Source organism: Hyla sarda, chromosome 5 (genome assembly GCF_029499605.1).
Source record: "Hyla sarda isolate aHylSar1 chromosome 5, aHylSar1.hap1, whole genome shotgun sequence".
Taxonomy (NCBI): domain Eukaryota; kingdom Metazoa; phylum Chordata; class Amphibia; order Anura; family Hylidae; genus Hyla; species Hyla sarda.
The window spans coordinates 185,328,675-185,347,664 of NC_079193.1; the positions used below are offsets into that span (position 1 = coordinate 185,328,675).

The window sequence follows — 18,990 nt, forward strand, 5'->3', positions numbered from 1 at the left end:
TCTGGAGTATAATACAGGATATAACTCAGGATCAGTACAGGATAAGTAATGTAATGTATGTACACAGTGACCCCACCAGCAGAATAGTGAGTAAAGCTCTGGAGTATAATACAAAATATAACTCAGGATCAGTACAGGATAAGTAATGTCATGTATGTACACAGTGAGCTCACCAGCAGAATAGCAAGTCAGTTCTGGAGAATAATAAAGGATATAACTCAGGATCAGTACAAGATAAGAAATTCTATGTATGCACACAGTGAACCTTACTGCCTGTCATATAAATAGCACTATAAGTTTCCCCTCTGCATGCTCCTGTCAAGCTAAGGGTTAAACTTGGTGAATCAAACCTTCCAGATAAGAAATGAGCTGCCAGGAAAGGGATGAATTCACCTCAAAGACACAACCCCCCCCCCCCCCCCTGCTCTGTCAGGATTACAGAGACCCCCTCCATACAGAAACAGAGATAAGAAACCTGACTGTGATCACTTCCTCAGTGGTGGGCTCTGTCGCTTTTCAGTGCTGACAAGGGAGGAGATGAGTGGCCTCTCTCCCTCACTCTGCACGGCAAACAACTTTCTAGTAAAGGCAGCAGGCTCCTGAGTAATCAGGCAGGCAGAGGAGCTGCCCAGCACCAAGGCCAAGGATCTACACTTCCTATGAACTTTATGAACACATCATCACTGACCAGTAAAAGGCCCAGAGGAGATGCACTAGCAGTGGTGAGATGTTTTCTTCTCTCTCCTCTGCGCTACTCTCTGATGAGGGAGAGTAGAGGATGTAGGAGACGTCCCTGCGTGCAGCACTTCTCTTTGAAAGCAATGCCGGCCTGCTCACAGTGATGCGGCCAGCCCTTACAGCCGCATCACCGCATCACTTTTACAAGTGAATGTCGGCAGCCCCCCTCGTGCCACTCATATGCACCCCGCATGAGTGGCACGCATGGCAGGGGTTGCCGACCCCTGCAATAGGGCAATCATTCATGGATCCATGGATATTCCATTTCTTTTATTTCTGTAAAACGTAGTATAACAAACTTTCTTTAATAGCAGATACAGACACGGCATGCTGCAGTCTTTGCCTCTGTCTGACTCTCAGAGCCATGGACGCGACAGTGTTTCGGGGGCGGACCCTTTTAGTCACGCATGACTAAGGGGGTCTGCCCCCGAAACGCCGTTGTGTCCATGATTGAGGCAAAAAGATTTGCGCTTCTTCCCGCATACTTACATTTTGAACAGTGATGCCTTTGAGGAGTTAAATGGAGCTCAAAAAGCGGGTTGAAAGTCTATTCTACATGTTGCAGATTGTGCTGATTGTTGTTATATTTACTGTCCCCTTCCAGTAGTCTAAGATACTCTGTACAGTGCTGTTTAGTATATGAAAGAATTTGATGTGGATCCAGCAATTCCAATAAAACATCGATTTTATTCGTAATTGAACAGCATAAAAATCTTTTGCAGATAGCACTCACAGCACACCACCTAACCAGTGATACACAGCAACATGGACGCATTTCAAGCGCATGCATGCTCTTGATCACCAGTGCTGTTTACCTTGATATCTGCAGAAGCCATTGTAAATGGGTTTCCTAGCACTGAGGCCCCTTGTGAAGCTGCCCTGCTGTTCATGCTCCCCCAATCCAGAGTACAGCCTTTATGATGCATAGGTTTAAAATGACAACAGGGATGATCTAAAATGGGGTTGTAGGGTGTTAGCCCACATTTACCTCCTTATAATCAGTTGCTGGTGGAGGACACCCTTTAGCAACCATGAAGGGGTTTGGATCCAGCCTGTTATAGCAGCACCCCTATGTCGGGGCACGGAGGAGGAGGAGGAGACATGAGGTCAGAGGACACCAGCCCATCCGGCTTTTCTAGAATTTCCCTGTGATACCCAAATACCATTTGATATGAGAATTAGTAAGCATAAGATACATTCCCTTCAGAAATACAACCAATAACATGACTCTCCCTTTTTAATGCACCTTATCAAAATACCTTTTTTACTATATAAGACATAACATTACTTTTTATTATTTAGAAATATGTATTTCATACATTAGGCAGATGGTTTTAATCCTATGGATGATGAGTGTACACATATAATAACGAAACACAAAACAAATTCTATCTTTACTCTGTATATCCTTCCTGAATATAATACCTTCCTAACTTTCATAATTGTTCCCACTCCCTTGTGCTATTACTTGGCATCATTATGAGGTTTCTTTTGAATAAGCCTCCCAATGCACAAAGGCTTGGTTCAGCCTATACCAGAAGTAGTGCCAGGATGAAAGGCGGGTACTGTCAGCTTTACACAAAAGCCAGAAAGTGCCTGTTAGTGGCACATGAAGTATTATTTAAGTATTGGCACATGAAGCAATTAGAACTGCTCTACAAAAGACGAGCATGTTAAATATTCACGAGAACACAAAGGAGGCAAGATACAGCAAGCTGTACAGAGATAAGGGGCTGTGCAGATCAGCTGCTTTAAACAACTGGACAGACGCATCGGTGATCAGAAAGAAAGGAAGGGGAATATGAATAATAATTATTAATAAATTACTATGCATATTTAACTGCATCACCACAAAAGAGATAATATATGGCATCTCTTTAAATGTACAACAAAGAAAATATCCATACTATGTATATAAAAATAGATTCATAAAGTAAGGAAACATCAGGTCTAATAATTAGATATTTGCGGAGACAATCAAAGTTAGATACAAAACACAGCAATAAACAGGATTTTATGGTTTCTTATAAATACTGTCATTTGACACAACCATTCTAATTACTATCCCTGCACAGACCTAAAGGGGTACTCAACCCCTAGACATCTTATGCCTTATCCAAAGGATAGGGCATAAGATGTCTGATCACGGGGGTCTGGGCATTGGGACCCCACACGATCTTTGGGCCAGCACCGTGGATGGTCCCAGTGGACCCCCCCAGCGATTGGACATCTTATCCCCTATCCTTTGGATAAAAGATAAGATGTCTATGGGCGGAGTACTCCTTTAAGAATACCTTAACTTCAGCTAGAAACTAGTCCGGTAAGGACTGCAATTTAAATGATGTATACAGTTCCTTTTTGTGCATGTAGCCCTTGTCCCCAACATTTCCTTTGAGGGAGCAAATCTTTGCTGAACATATAAAGGAGGAGCCTGAAATATTTTTTTTATTAAACTCAAAGGGGCTGTAAAGGATTAGTAAAATATGACTGTTTTGTCCCTAAAAGTACAACAGTCGACCAATGTGGCATTGGAAGACAGTAGCCATGTTCATTCTAATCTTGTGAAACCGCTTTAACATTAAATCATCTATCCAACACATTTTATATTATTATGTACTCTCATTTAGCTTCTCAGTCACAGGTATTATGGGTAAAGCAAGTAATTACATTCATGAGTCAGACAATTTTACACGGTTTATAATGCCCAGCATGGGCCTGAGATATATGTGCACATAATCTACTTGCATTCATCTGTTGGGACTTCATACTGATAAGACTCGAGAAGATGGAAACATCTGTCTTTGACTATGTGGGTTTACGCCATGCTGTGCTTTCTAAGCTGCCGTTAGCTATTAGATAAAACAGTAATACATATTTGATATGGATTAAATAGAGTTATTCCAGCAACTATTTCCTAACATTGATATATTCATAGTAAAATAACTGTATAACCATGACTAATATAGGGCCAGGCCAGGTGACACTACTGTACTATGTGCAATGTACAGTAGTAGGTTTATTTCCAATAAATAGAAGTGTCTAGCCCCCTTAAAAGAACAGAATAACAATTAAATATAAATCTATGAGTTGGCCTCTTCTGTCCAGAGTCTGGGTGCGGAGACCCCCACTGAACAACCAGAGTACCTCTCTCCCTATTTCAACTTGCTGCAGAGACTTTCTATAGAATCCCAGAATCCTTCTACTGAAGAAAGAAGAGAGACAGGGAGAGATGTGCAGGTTCTGACAATCATTGGGGTCTCAGCACCCAGATTCCAACATTTTGACAAATCTCTATGAGATGTCCAAAGTTGTTGTTTTTATTCATTTTTTTAACATCAGTTATATTTTAAACACTCCTGCCAATGGGCTGTATCTGAAACTGTGCCCTAGTAATTTAATGGGGTTGTCTTATGACCAGTTCCCAGCACAGGAAGCAGAGCGGTGACCTTGGCTCTGTCTGGGCTGTCTATCAAACCTAGTATAAGTGAATACAGCCTGGAGGAGGGCTGACTACATGAAGATGCCAGATGCCCCTGGGACTACTTATGGGGCATTAGAATATGGCGCAGGACAATTTTAAAAGATGGGCTTGAGGAAGTAAAGTATGTTGTACAAAACGGCTGTTGCCGAGCTTCTTTATCTATATCCCCAGCATGATGGAAAAAAAAGCTTTTTCTTAAGTGTTCCTGGTGAGTGACGTCCATTGTATTTATTTCTATGATTATACAATTTTAAAAGTCACTTCCTTTGAGTCCACTTGTGGTAAATTCAGTTGATTGGACATGATTTGGAAGACACAGCCCTTACTATATAAGGTCTTACAGCTGACAATGTATATCAGAGCAAAAACCAAGATATGAGGAGGAATGACTGCCTGTAGAGCCCAGAGACAGGATTTTATGGAGACACAGACCCTGTATGCAGATGGAAGAAACCTTTCAGGAGATCGACCATCACTGCAGTACTCCAAACAGTGGCCAGAAAGTCTTTCCTTAGTAAAAAGATACATAAAAGCTCATCTGGAGTTTGCAAACAAAAGTATCTAAGGGATTCTCAGACTGGAGAAACAACATGCTCTGTCTGATGAAACTAATAACTACTTTTTGGCCTCAATTCTAAGAATCATGTCATCATTTGCCCCTTCAGTGAAGCATAGTGATGGCAGCATGATGTTGTGGTGGTGTTTTTTAGTGGCTGGGACAGGGAGACTGGTCAGGGTTGAGGTAAAGCTGAATAGAGCAGTACAGAGAAATTCCTAATAAAAACCTTGATCAGAATGCTCTAGACCTCAGACTGGGCCAAAGGTTCACCTTCCAACAATACAATGATTCTAAGCACACAGTCAAGACAACACAGGGTTGGCTTAGGGACAACTCTGTGTATATATTTGAGTGACCCAGCCCGTGGGGGTTGGGTTTCTCACTGGTGTGTAGAGGCCATGTGATGTAACACTGGGAAAGTAGTTCTGCATGTAAATGTTCAGTTAAGCATCTAAATGTTCAACTCTTTGAATGTCCTTCAATAGCCCAGCCATAACCCCGACAATCGATCATCTTTAGAAAGACCTGAAAATGGGTGTCCACCTATGGTCTCCATACAACCTCACAGAGCTTGAGAGAATCTTCAGAGAATAATGGCAAAAAATCCTCAAATCGAGGTGTGCGAACCTTTTATTATCATGCCTGAGAAGACTGGAGCGTGTAATCCCTGAGTACTAAAGGTCTACATACTTATGCCCATGCAATGGTTTAGTTTTTCCTTTTAAATAAATTGGCAAAGATTTCTAACATTTGGTTTTCACTTTGTCATTATGGGGTATTAAGTGCAGAATGATGAAAACTTAAAAACATGCAAATCTGTAACATAAAATGTAAAAAAAAGGGAAGAAGTCTGAATGCATTGTACATTCTGGTCACCTAAATGGATGGATGCTCTGGGTCCACCACAACTGGAATATGGAAAGAGGTTGTCATATGAGGATGAGTCGGAATGTGACTGGCAATACTAGAGACAGTCCAGTGCTAGAAGTTCAGCGTGACAGCTGTCAAACAATCATTCATTTAAAAGTCTCAAAGGGGCGATAGAGAGGATGTAAAAGGAAACTCTTTTCTGTACCAATGTAGTGACCGTACATATTCCAGGAATTAGAAAAGCTGCATGAAAGACTGGAACAATAAAGACTGCGTACACAAGCAGAATGCAATTTAATGCTTAGAACAGAAGATGACCTATTCAAGAAAACCCACGCCTGAGCTGCACTCTGTAATGCAAAATAATTCAAAAACAAAACAGCAATGATACATGACCTACCCAGGATTTTACTCTTAGAACTGAAACACAATTTGATAAAAATTCAGGCTGGATACTAGAAGCTGCAGTACAAGATACGACATAATGCTGCACCGAGAGAGACACAGATGAAAAGGAGGTAGTGCAGCTACTAAGTTCTATGCACACACTAGTCCTATCTTAAAGGAAAACTGTCATCCTGTTCACCCACACTAAACCCAATACACTGGGTTATAGTGTGGGTGAACAGGAGTCCATACAGGGGTCACTTATATTTTTTTGTTGGGTTGCCGCCGAGTTTTTGTCCTGTAGAGTCTCGTAATTCACCCCATTAGTTGCTCTCTGCAGGCGTGTCCCCACCAGCAGTCATACATTGGGTCCCGGAGGAAGGTGCCTAAGCCGGGCCCTTATTCGCATATGCATTTTCTTCAACTCCACGTCCTAGTGACGTGGAGTCACACACCCCGTGAGCGCTGCGCTCTGTATGCAGAGGGAATGCGCTGAAGATTTTACACAGCTCTCACGTTCTGATCACGTGAGAGCTGTGCATCCACGGAGAGCGCTCTGCGCAGTGTAGAAGTCAGGAGTAGCGAGGGGCCAGCGCAGGCGCAGTTATACTGCACAGAGCGCACTCCGGGGATGCACAGCTCTCACGTGATAAGGACGTGAGAGCTGTGTAAAATTTTCAGCGCATGCCCTCTGCATACAGAGTACAGCGCTCAGGGGTGTGTGACTCCACGTCATTAGGACGTGGAATTGAAGAAAATGCATATATGAATAAGGGGGGCAGGCTTAGGCACTTTCCTTCGGGACCCAAAGTATGACTGCCGGCGGGGGACACGCCTGCAGAGCGCAACCAAGGGGGTGAATTATGGGACTTTACAGGACAAAAACTCGTCGGCAACCCAACAAAAAAATGTAAGTGACCCCTGTATGGACTCCTGTTCACCCACACTATAACCCAGTGTATTGGGTTTAGTGTGGGTGAACTTGCTGACAGTTTTCCTTTAAGCAGTCCACTCAGGAGCTCAGAAAGGATCCCACTATTGGTTTGATATTACATACAGGTCCAGTGGGGAATGTCAAACTGGTGTGTGGAGTCTTACAGGCCATCAAATGCACAACTGGGAAAAAAATATGCAAAGCAGCTCTGAGAAAGTAGAGAGCTTGTCATTTGACTGAGGGGGCTTAGAGAGCAAAGACTTCTCTGGTAGCCAGCCAACAACCTACTCTTTACTAATGAAGGGGAAAGAACATGGAAACCACCTCCTATAGATAGGTGACTCTTCCTTCTGGAGGAGATTCTTGCTTGACTAATATTCCCCAGTCCTGTTTCAGGGCTTCTTAAAGGAAAACTGTCAGCCTGTTCCCCCACACCAAACCCAATATACTGGGATATAATGTTGGTGAACAGGAGTCCAATGAGGGGTCACTTACTTAAATATGTCTAGTAGGTCCTGAGATATGTCCCCCAGAAGATCTGTCACTAAATTCAGTGAATTGTGCACAGGTGGCGCGGCTCTGCCCACTCAATTTACATATTTGTTGTCTATGACTCCACATCCTAGTGAAGAGAAGTCACAGACAATGAATATGTAAATCAAGTGGGTGGAGCCCCTCCCCCTGTGCACGGATCACTGAATTCAGCAGTGGATCTTCTGGGGGACATATCTCAGGACCTACTGGACATATTTGAGTAAGTGAACCCTCATTGGACTCCTGTTCACCAACACTATAACCCAGTATATTGGTTTTAGTGTGGGTGAACAGGCTGACAGTTTTCCTTTAAAAAAAATTCTGAGCCTTCATTTGCAGGGATGCCATCTGCAATAGGTGGCACCAAACAATTAGCTCTTTTTCTTTGGCAGATACGCTTTTTGCATACATGGCATATATCAAATGTAGCAGTATATCCAGTTACATAGTCTTAACACTTTTTCAGACCCTAACTCCCTCTCCCTAGTGCTGCAATACAACAAACCCATGTTCTTGATACAAGGTTCTTATGATGTTATTGCTCGCTGGCACACAAAAAACATCATCCCAAAGCATCATAATATGATCAAGCTTTAAAATGAGCAAACACCGTTTCTGGTATCCGATCTGGCAAATGAAAACAACAAAGAATTATGTTAACAGTCCAAATGACATAATACAAATGACATAATATAAAACTTTTAACTTAAATAAATAAACCCTTACTTTGTGTTCCCTATTTATTTGAAAGTAAAACACAGATCACAAATATCCTTCAGTGTCTTGTAAAACAACAAATAAATACAAAAAGGAATAAAGTCCGAGTGGCACCACTAATACTCCTGGATAGGAATACCTCTATTAACAATCGGAACTGAAAAGGATAAAATAGGCGGGTATTCAGACCTGGGAACCTCGTCCTGCGGTTGTGCTAGGACCAATGAAACCAATGTCAGAAAAAGGTAAAATGCTATAACAAAGACAATCCTGCACTCACCGCCCAGGTACTGTATGTTCAGCTCATCTCAAGAGGACAACATCCGACTGGCAGGTAAGCTTGGCGTGGGGCGCTCTGAGCGCCCCACGCCAAGCTTACCTGCCAGTCGGATGTTGTCCTCTTGAGATGAGCTGAACATACAGTACCTGGGCGGTGAGTGCAGGATTGTCTTTGTTATAGCATTTTGTTCTTGTAAAACAACATTTGACCTGGATCCAGACCCCATGTCACTTCTTTTGGGATTGTCCTGACCTGCTTGCCCTGATCATTTAGAACATAGATAACAATTCTGAGAAGTGTCTAGTCTTTCCTGGTCTACTGAAGACAGCAGCCACTGAAGCCCCTTCTAAATAAGCCCCCCCCCCCCAAACATTCAGAAACGATGAGTAACTACAGACCTATTTCTAACCTGCCCTTCCCATGGTATAGAAAAGGCTTTCAGACGATCATGTGACTACATCTATGACCCTTTTCAGTCTGGCATCAAGGAAAAATATAGCAGCACTCACACAAGAACTAAATGACTTGCTTACGTTCACCATAGAGTCTCTCATGGTTTTTATACCTTCTCAAATGTTCCCTTTAAACGTAAAGTACCCTAGAGCTTGATTCTATTTCCAATGAGGTTTGTGGTTTACATATTACCATAGAATAAAGTTTACATGTCATTTATACTGCACAGTGAATGCAGTAAAAACAAAACCCCTCAAAACAAATCCCCCTTCGGTGGAGGCCTAGACGGTCGCTTAGTTTGAGTCCCGGCCAGGTCTGTAGTTATAAGAAAAAAAGAAGGAAAGAGCGCTCCATAGCGTAATACCGCAAGGTAGGGGATCCACAGGTAAAATAGGAAATGCCCTTACCATGAGCGGTTGTGTAAGTTCACACACAACAGTGGTCAGAGTGAGTGACAGACAATCCAGTCTGCAGCCTTCCCATCCAAGCGAGACAATGGCAGGATAAGACTTCAAGGCGTGATGGGATTCAATGGCGCTGAGCAGGAGCAGACACGTCAGGTAAGGTGAAGGATGTCTTTATTAAAACAATGCTACACTTTTCACCGTAGGTGCGGCTTCATCAGGCATCTGATGAAGCCGCACCTGCGGTGAAACGCGTAGCTTTGTTTTAATTAAGCCATCCTCCACCTTACCTGATGTGTCTGCTCCTGCTCAGCGCCATTGAATCCCATCACACCTTGAAGTCTTATCCTGCCAATGTCTGTAGTTAAGTGATATAAATGTAAGCAAATCCCCAGGACCGGATGGACTACACCCAAGAGTTCTTAGAGAGGTAAGTTCAGTAATATCTGTACCCCTGTTCATGATATTTAGAGATTCTCTGGTGTCTGGTATTGTGCCAAGGGACTGGCGCAAGGCGAATGTGGTGCCAATCTTCAAAAAGGGCTCTAGGTCTTCCCCAGGAAACTATAGACCGGTAAGTTTAACGTGCATTGTGGGTAAATTGTTTGAAGGACTTATAAGGGATTACATACAGGAATACATAGGGGATAATTGTATTATAAGTGATAGCCAGCATGGGTTTACTAAGGATAGAAGTTGTCAAACCAATCTAATTTGCTTTTATGAAGAGGTGAGTAGAAGCCTTGACAGAGGAATGGCTGTGGATATAGTGTTTCTGGATTTTGCTAAAGCATTTGATACTGTCCCTCATAGACGTCTGACAGGTAAGTTAAGGTCTTTGGGTTTGGAAATTTTAGTTTGTAACTGGATTGAACACTGGCTCATGGATCGTACCCAGAGAGTGGTGGTCAATGATTCGTACTCTGATTGGTCCCCGGTTATTAGTGGTGTACCCCAAGGTTCAGTACTGGGACCGCTGTTGTTTAATTTATTTATCAATGATATAGAGGATGGTATTAACAGCTCTGTTTCTATCTTTGCAGATGACACCAAGCTTTGTAGCACGGTACAGTCTATAGAGGATGTGCATAAGTTACAAGATGACTTGGATAGACTAAGTGTCTGGGCATCCACTTGGCAAATGAGGTTCAATGTGGATAAATGTAAAGTTATGCATCTGGGTACTAATAACCTGCATGCATCGTATGTCTTAGGGGGGATTAAACTGGCAGAGTCACTGGTAGAGAAGGATCTGGGTGTACTTGTAGATCAAAGGCTACAGAATAGCATGCAATGTCAGGCTGCTGCTTCCAAAGCCGGCAGGATATTGTCATGTATCAAAAGAGGCATGGACTCAAGGGACAGGGACATAATACTCCCCCTTTATAAAGCATTGGTACGGCCTCACCTGGAATATGCTGTTCAGTTTTGGTCACCTGTCCATAAAAGGGACACTGCGGAGTTGGAAAGGGTGCAGAGACGCGCGACTAAACTAATATGGGGCTTGGAACATCTTAGCTATGAGGAGCGATTAAAGGAGTTACAATTGTTTAGTCTTGAGAAGAGACGTTTAAGGGGGGATATGATAAACGTATATAAGTATATTAATGGCCCATACAAAAAATATGGAGAAAAACTGTTCCAGGTTAAACCCCCCCAAAGGACGAGGGGGCACTCCCTCCGTCTGGAGAAAAAAAAGTTTAGTCTCAAGGGGCGACACGCCTTCTTTACCGTGAGGACTGTGAATTTATGGAACGGTCTACCTCAGGAACTGGTCACAGCAGGAACAATTAACAGCTTTAAAACAGGATTAGATACATTCCTGGAACAAAATAAGATTAATGCTTATGAAGAAATATAAAATCTCATCCCTTCCCCAATATCGCGCCACACCCCTACCCCTTAATTCCCTGGTTGAACTTTTTCGACCGTACTAACTATGTAACTATGTAACTATGTAACTATATGATATTTCATGGGCTTAGTCTGCCAGTTCTAGCAGATCTGTAATTCCCACATTCTATTCACTCAATATGAAGCAGTGCTGTATAGAAAGAGAGGTAGACACACATGTAGCTATACATGAAGATAAAAATGACAATGGGGTTCTTGTTCCGATCTTATAAAAGAAGAACACATTCTCTTACAGTAAGTCTATCTGAATTACTCTATTTTACAAATAAAATGCATTCAGATTTTGCTTCTGTGTGCCAAGAAATTCTGTATTCTAATTTTCGGATCCAAACATTTAATTCCACGTACCAGTTAGCATACGCTGGTACATTAATTTTCCCTGCTGGTATCCTCTTTATGGCAACCATCTGTTCTAGTTCTAGCCTTCTTTCTCTAGTGCAATCCAGCAGAAATTAAAAACCAACAAGAGTTATTTCGGGAAGGGACAATTTAGTGTCAGAGAGAAGACTGAAAATATATATTTCTTAAAAGAAAAACACCTCAATGCTCTATATACACGAGGATTATGAATGCACATATGTTCAAATACTATGTGCATCTATTTCCTTTACTGTATCTGTAGGCAGCGGCACAAGGCAGTAAAATAGTTAAATATTCTTCCAGGGATACGGGGGATTTATGCCGTTTTCCATCCATGACTGGCAGCATGACTTGTACCAGGGGCCTCATTTGCTGCTGTCTCTTCCAGACAGTGTAGATTTTTAATAGAAGATACTAGTTACATGGTCAAGAGCTTTATTATGTGTGCGGCCATTGCTAATATATGGTAGCAGATTTGTGTATCATTTATTATGTGATCATTTTAAATGCATGAAATAATAATTATTATACAATCAGCCTATAGACTCAATTGACGCCTTCTTGGGGGCTCATCCCATGAGTAAAGGACCAAATTTTCTTTAGGGATGATTCTGGCTGACTAATTTTAGTAATGCCAATGTCATGTCTATAATACCAACGACTGATCAAGAACTGTAGGCTAGATGCTGACAAGACAAACTTCTATAGAATGCTCTATTTAAAAGCCACAATGCAATATGTGTAGTGAAAGCAGCTATCGGACCTTTCTGGCTTAGACCAAAAAGATCGGGCATATGAAAATCTAACATGCCCAACCCAGACAGGTCTGCTATAAGGGGAAATTCGGGGAGAGGAGGGGGCATACTTATGGTCAGTTGTAGAGTCTAAACATAAGTGTCATTCACATGGCTGTATTAAAGGATCTTAGCTCCTGAAATCACCTGTAATGTTGTATTAACCCCTTAAGCACCGGGGTTTTTTCCGTTTTTGCATTTTCGTTTTTTGCTCCTTGCCTTGAAAAAATCATAACTCTTTCAATTTTGCACCTAAAAATCCATATGATTGCTTATTTTTTGCGCCACCAATTCTACTTTGTAATGACGTCAGTCATTTTGCCCAAAAATCTACGGTGAAACGGAAAAAAAAATCATTGTGTGACAAAATTGAAAAAAAAAAAACACCGTTTTGTAACTTTTGGGGGCTTCCGTTTCTACGTAGTACATTTTCGGTAAAAATGACACCTTATCTTTATTCTGTAGGTCCATACGATTAAAATGATACCCTACTTATATAGGTTTGATTTTGTCGTACTTCTGGAAAAAATCATAACTACATGCAGGAAAATTAATACGTTTAAAATTGTCATCTTCTGACCCCTATAACTTTTTTATTTTTCCGTGTATGGGGCGGTATGAGGGCTCATTTTTTAACGGTATCATTTTTGCATTGATAGTGCATTTTTGGTCACTTTTTATATCATTTAAAAATGATCAATAAGTCCTATTTTGGACTTTTGATTTTTTTTGCGCGTACGCCATTGACCGAGCGGTTTAATTAACGATATATTTTTATAATTCGGACATTTCCGCACGCGGCGATACCATATATGTTTATTCTTATTTACACTGTGTTTTTTTTTTTTATGGGAAAAGGGGGGTGATTCAAACTTTTAATAGGGGAGGGGTTAAATGATATTCATTCACTTTTTTTTTCCCTTTTTTTTTTGCAGTGTTATAGGTCCCATAGGGACCTATAACACTGCACACACTGATCTTTATCATTGATCACTGGTTTCTCATAGGAAACCAGTGATCGATGATTCTGCCGCTTGACTGCTCATGCCTGGATCTCAGGCACTGAGCAGTCATTCGGCGATCGGCCAGCGAGGAGGCAGGTCCCTCCCGCTGTCCTGTAAGCTGTTCGGGATGCTGCGATTTCGCCGCGGCTATCCCGAACAGCCCACTGAGTTAACCGGCAGCTTTTACTTTCACTTTTACAGAGCTGAGGCGCGCGGCTAAAGGGTTAATAGTGTGCAGCGCCGCGATCGGCACTGCGCGCTATTAGCGGCGGGTCCTGGCTTCACTATGACGCCGGGCCCGCCGTGATATGATGCGGGGTTACCGTGTAACCCCGCAATATATCACGGGAGCAGGACCAAGGACGTACCTGTACGTCCTTGGTCCTTAAGGGGTCAAAGAAGAACTGTGGCCTCCCAAATTTTTTTGTTTTTTATGGGAGGCCACAGGTCTGCTTTATATATTATAATAGCTTAGTGGGGTTGTCCAGTGAAAGAAGCAACCTGTGTATCGTGTCAAAAATTATATAAAAGCAACTTACAAAATACAGAAAATTACGATATTAACCATACTGCACAGATCCTATTAGATTTTTAGGTTGCATGGAGCCTTTCTCTCACAGTAGTTTCAGTCAGAATAGGCTCACAGCTGTTTTATTTGAGAAAGGCTTCCTGCTGCCTTTAAGGGGTACTCCATTTAAAAATATATTTTTTTTTTAATAAACTGGTGCCAGAAAGTTAAACAGATTTGTAAATTACTTGTATTTAAAAATCTTAACCCTTCCAATACTCAGCTGCTGTATGCTCCACAGGAAGTTCTTTTCTTTTTAAATTTCTTTTCTGTCTGACCACAGTGCTCTCTGCTGACACCTCTGTCCACGTCAGGAACGGTCAAGAGCAGGATAGGTTTGCTATGGGGATTTGCTCCTGCTCTGGACAGTTCGTGACATGGACAGAGGTGTCAGCAGAGAGCACTGTGGTCAGACAGAAAAGAAATGTAAAAAGAAAATAACTTCCTATGGAGCATACAGCAGCTGATAAATACTGGAAGGGTTAAGATTTTTAAATACAAGTAATTTACAAATCTGTTTAACGTTCTGGCACCAGTTGATTTAATTTTTTTAATTCTTTAAAATCTAATGAGCAATAATATGAGATGAGCTCCCCTCTTCACATCAGTGACATGACGTCACAGCTACAGGGGAGAGAGCAGAGCTTATATGAAGTGATCTATGCAGTATGGCTAATAACATTATACTAGTAAGTAACTTTATTTTACTTTTTGTCACCATTCACAGGTGGTAACAGTGTAAAAGTATGCACACTCAGTGTTATAAGGACACACAGTATTATAATAAATGATGGTCAAACTAAGTCTTACCAGACTGAGAATTGTCCTTTACAGTGACTTTAAACTCTAGCTCACTGGGATGGTGCCAAATGGGAGACTACTCTGGTAATCTGTGAGAGACAGTCCTGCTTTCCTCTGATGGGATCCTCTCCTCTCTTGGCAAAAACATTACAGAACAACTTCTCCAAAAGACCACCTCTTTGAGAAGACTTCCCCTTATCCAGACCAGACTTATGGTGACCGTAACACTTGCAATATATTGTTCATACTTTGAGAAGACCACCCCTTGTTCCATCACTTTTACACACAATGTTAGCTGGTATTCAAAAGAGGTTTCCCTGCATATGCAATGTTCATACAGGGGAATGCAGCTTTCTAGAACATATGTACTTTTGGAGAGCCTACAGGAATATATCTGGGAATTGCATAGCATCAGCATTCCTCTACTACAGTGTCACTAGTGGATCCCATACAGAAGCCTATAGATAACTGATGGACTCACACAGAGCAGAAGGGAATGTGAGACTCTCTAAAGCCTTGTATGTTATTAATGGAACGATCCCACTGCTGGCAGGAGCTATTACAATAATTATGGTACACTATATATTTGTGTCGCTACAATTCAAAAAGCTTGTTCAAAAGCTGACAATTATACATAGACAATTAGATATACCACATAGGTGACCAAAATATGTTATGTTGACATGATTCTTTCTCCATGGGATAACCCAAGATAGGAGGACAGGGCAGATGCAGATCGGAATGGCTGACCTAGGCTGACAAGGTTATATTAGGTCACTTTAGCTGAAGGCTCTTGTTTCAGAGTGTGACTACTGGAGATTTTCCTGCATGACATCTTAGGGATGGATCGCTATGTATTTTGAAAGCGTGTGAATAAAGGCGTCTCATGCAGCATAAGAAGCAGCAGACAGGTTCAGCCAATTGTCCCTCTACACACTGTGCTGGATTCTGAGATAAATGAATGCAGATGGCATTTTTCTCCATTTTCTGCCAATTAGACGCATTTTGCACACCTGTATATGGATGATTGTTTCTCCCCGCTTCTCTGGATGTTGCTACATGACATAATAAGTGATGTGCGAGTGCGGTGAATAACTCGGTTACAGATCTCATTTTTCACACACAACGTGGACACAATTCGATTACATTCACTGCAGTGGGAAGATGGTTTGACAGTCCCATGTATCTTAGGGCAGTATGAAGCCACAAGCGAACTGAAAGTGTTCATTATTACCAACATTATTACTGCCTGTCATGCTATCACATAGCTCTGCCATACACAACATATAGAATTTAGAAAAAAATATGATTTATTGCTATTAGTCAATGAAAGTTGGTGACAAGGATCCTGATAGCAAGTGTTAAATGTATAGGAAAGAGAAGGCATATACTACATCTCCTTCATCGAACATCTACTCGTCCTTCTAACTTAGGACAGAAGGGTGTGGATTAGAAAAACATACTTTCTTTTGTCCAGAAACAGCGCCACTCTTGTCTTCAGTCTGTGTGTGGTTTTATTCTATTCAGTTCTATTAAAGCAAAAGGAGCCAAGTTGTAATACCACACACAACCTGAGACCAGGTCTGGCACTGTTTTTGGAAGGAAGCAACCATATTCTTCTAATCCTGAATGACCCCTCTTCACATTTTTTTGCATGAGAGTATGCTACATGACCATCTTGGAGCTGAGTATAGGTTCACTGCCCATGGGAGAGAAGGTTTGTAGGTTCAAATCGCCCAAGGGTAAGAAATATTATGTCAACTTGAGCTGGATCAACCTCATAAACCCTATACTAGCAGCAGGGCCTGGCCTATGGTATATACACCTTTGGATTGATCTTATCAGAATCACTCTCCCCATAATACAGACCCCAGATTCACTCCCCCTGCATAATACAGACCCCAGTATCACTGCTGGGGGGACATAACACAATGTAGCAAACCTCCTCCCTATGTAATCACCTTACTAATGGATTGACATAACATACAGTAACAAATCTCCTGTTTATACAGGTGAAACTCGAAAAATTTGAATATCATGCAAAGTTAATTTATTTCAGTAATGTAACTTAGAAGGTAAAACTAATATATGAGAGATTACATGCAAAGCAAGATAGTACAAGCTGTGATTTGTCATAATTATGGCTTACAGCTCATAAAAACCCAAAAGCCCTCCAATTAGTATGATTTGGGGAGCCATGTCATCTGCTGGTGTTGGTACACTGGGCTTCATTAAATCCAGCGTCAACGCATCCGTCTACCAGGAGATTTTGGAGCACTTCATGCTTCCTTTCCTTTTAAGTTGCATTACTGAAATACAATGGACTTTTGCATGGTATTCTAATTTTTTGAGTTTCACCTGTATAATGACCTTACTACTAGACATACATAACACACATTAACAAACTTCCTCCTCATGTAATAACCTTACTACTGGGGGACATAAGACACTCTAAAATACCTTTTTCTCATTTAGTGATCTTACTACTGGGGGGAAAAGAACACAAAAAACCTTCTGCACAGCATCATCACAGGCCCTTCAGCCATAATCTCGTCTATCCTGAACTGCTGAGCTCTGCTCCCCACATGTAATGGTCACATGATAGTGACCTCATCATGGGTCCAACACCTTCAGCGTGCAGCAGATACAGAACAGGTTCTGGTAGCTGGTTAAAAAAAAAAAAAAAAAAACAGTGCGCATGTTGTGTTTCCCATTGGTTAAGGAAATTGGTTGTCATTTTAGCAACTGGTTTCCGTGAACCAGGTAGAACAGGCTGAATCCACCCCCTGCAGCCAACTCTATCTCCCACCCACTACACCTTCTTGACTATATAGTTGGCTGAATTCCCAGCTAGAATGTACACAGGAAAAGGAAGTATGTTACAGGATGTACACAGGAGAGGAAGCTGGGCAAATGAATACAAAAGAGCAAGAAGAAAAGCATGAAAGATCATAGAAAGGTAGTAAAATAAATTAATTTACCAATATAAGTTAATTTATTAGACAGCTGAAAATATGTTTCACCATGGGAAAATCTTTATAAGCTTAATATTTTACCATATTCTGAAACATAAACTAATAAATATGCAATGTAAACCATAGACAAGTCAGCATATCTTCTATTGGTAATCGTGACAGATGGGTTTACTAGTGCGATTCATATATTTATTTTAATTTAACACAGGGTCAACAATGTATTTACCATCTTCTTAAAATAAAAGTATTACCAATATATATTACATAAAGCAAGGCATGATAGTATGGACTGCGGACACTAAATGCATGCAGAACATTATTTCACTATTGTCGCAATGATCTATGAATCATTCTGAATGGGTGTGCCATTTCAGAACACTCGGGAACAAGACTTTGAGTCATTGGGGTGGTCCCCTGTGGCCTCTGCCTGCCCTGCTGGCCCTTATTGATAGATAGATCTCTCTCTGTTTGCGTATAGGGAGAGACCTATCAGTCAAGCTGCCAGGGAAGGTCCCGATGACTCGAAGCTCCAATCCCAGCTGAAGCAGTTTATAGTGAATCATATATCATTGCGATGAGGGAGCCTGTCCGTGTTTCAGGCTGCATGAAACTAGTGACAGGTCCCCTTTAACATTTCCTTTAATATAATACATCAGCGAAACGTATTTGATGCATTTTTCCACACTGCATCACAAAAAATACCCTTGATGTCACCCTTGCATATACTTGCACCCTTTATAGCGGACGCAATCTACTTATTAGGAATAGTTAGCGCTGATTATGATTTCAACCTCGCAGCTTATACATCACCTAATAAAACTGGTCTAAATGGTTTCAACTAAACCGAGAAAATATGATGTGAGAAATTTGACATTAGATTTTCTAACACTCTCAACAGCTTTTAATCTCCAGCCTTTACAGAGAATAAAAGCTTTTACTGCGGATCTGATGGAGGCTCACCTAACAGCAGCAGAGTCATTACATCCATCATAACCCAGACACAAAAGGGATGTATTCATGTAATGGACACTTGTGGGTCTGTATGTCACACTGACCATAATTATAGATTTTTCAGAGTGTAGTCTTCACTGTTATTAGAACATACTGTGAAAAACCACAAAGGACATAGTGTATCTGAAATCTTCCAGAAATGCATTTCCTTATCCCATCTTTACCAAAATGATCTTTTACGTTTCTATTATTGCAGCTTTGTTGGT

At 41.3% G+C, this 18,990-nt stretch overlaps 1 protein-coding gene across 1 annotated transcript in view; it reads right to left on the minus strand.

The window, feature by feature from the left end:
* The window catches only part of TMEFF1 (transmembrane protein with EGF like and two follistatin like domains 1), a 230,362-nt gene that overhangs the window by 42,104 nt on the left and 169,268 nt on the right, over window positions 1-18,990 (minus strand). The gene's annotated exons all lie outside the window — the stretch shown is intronic.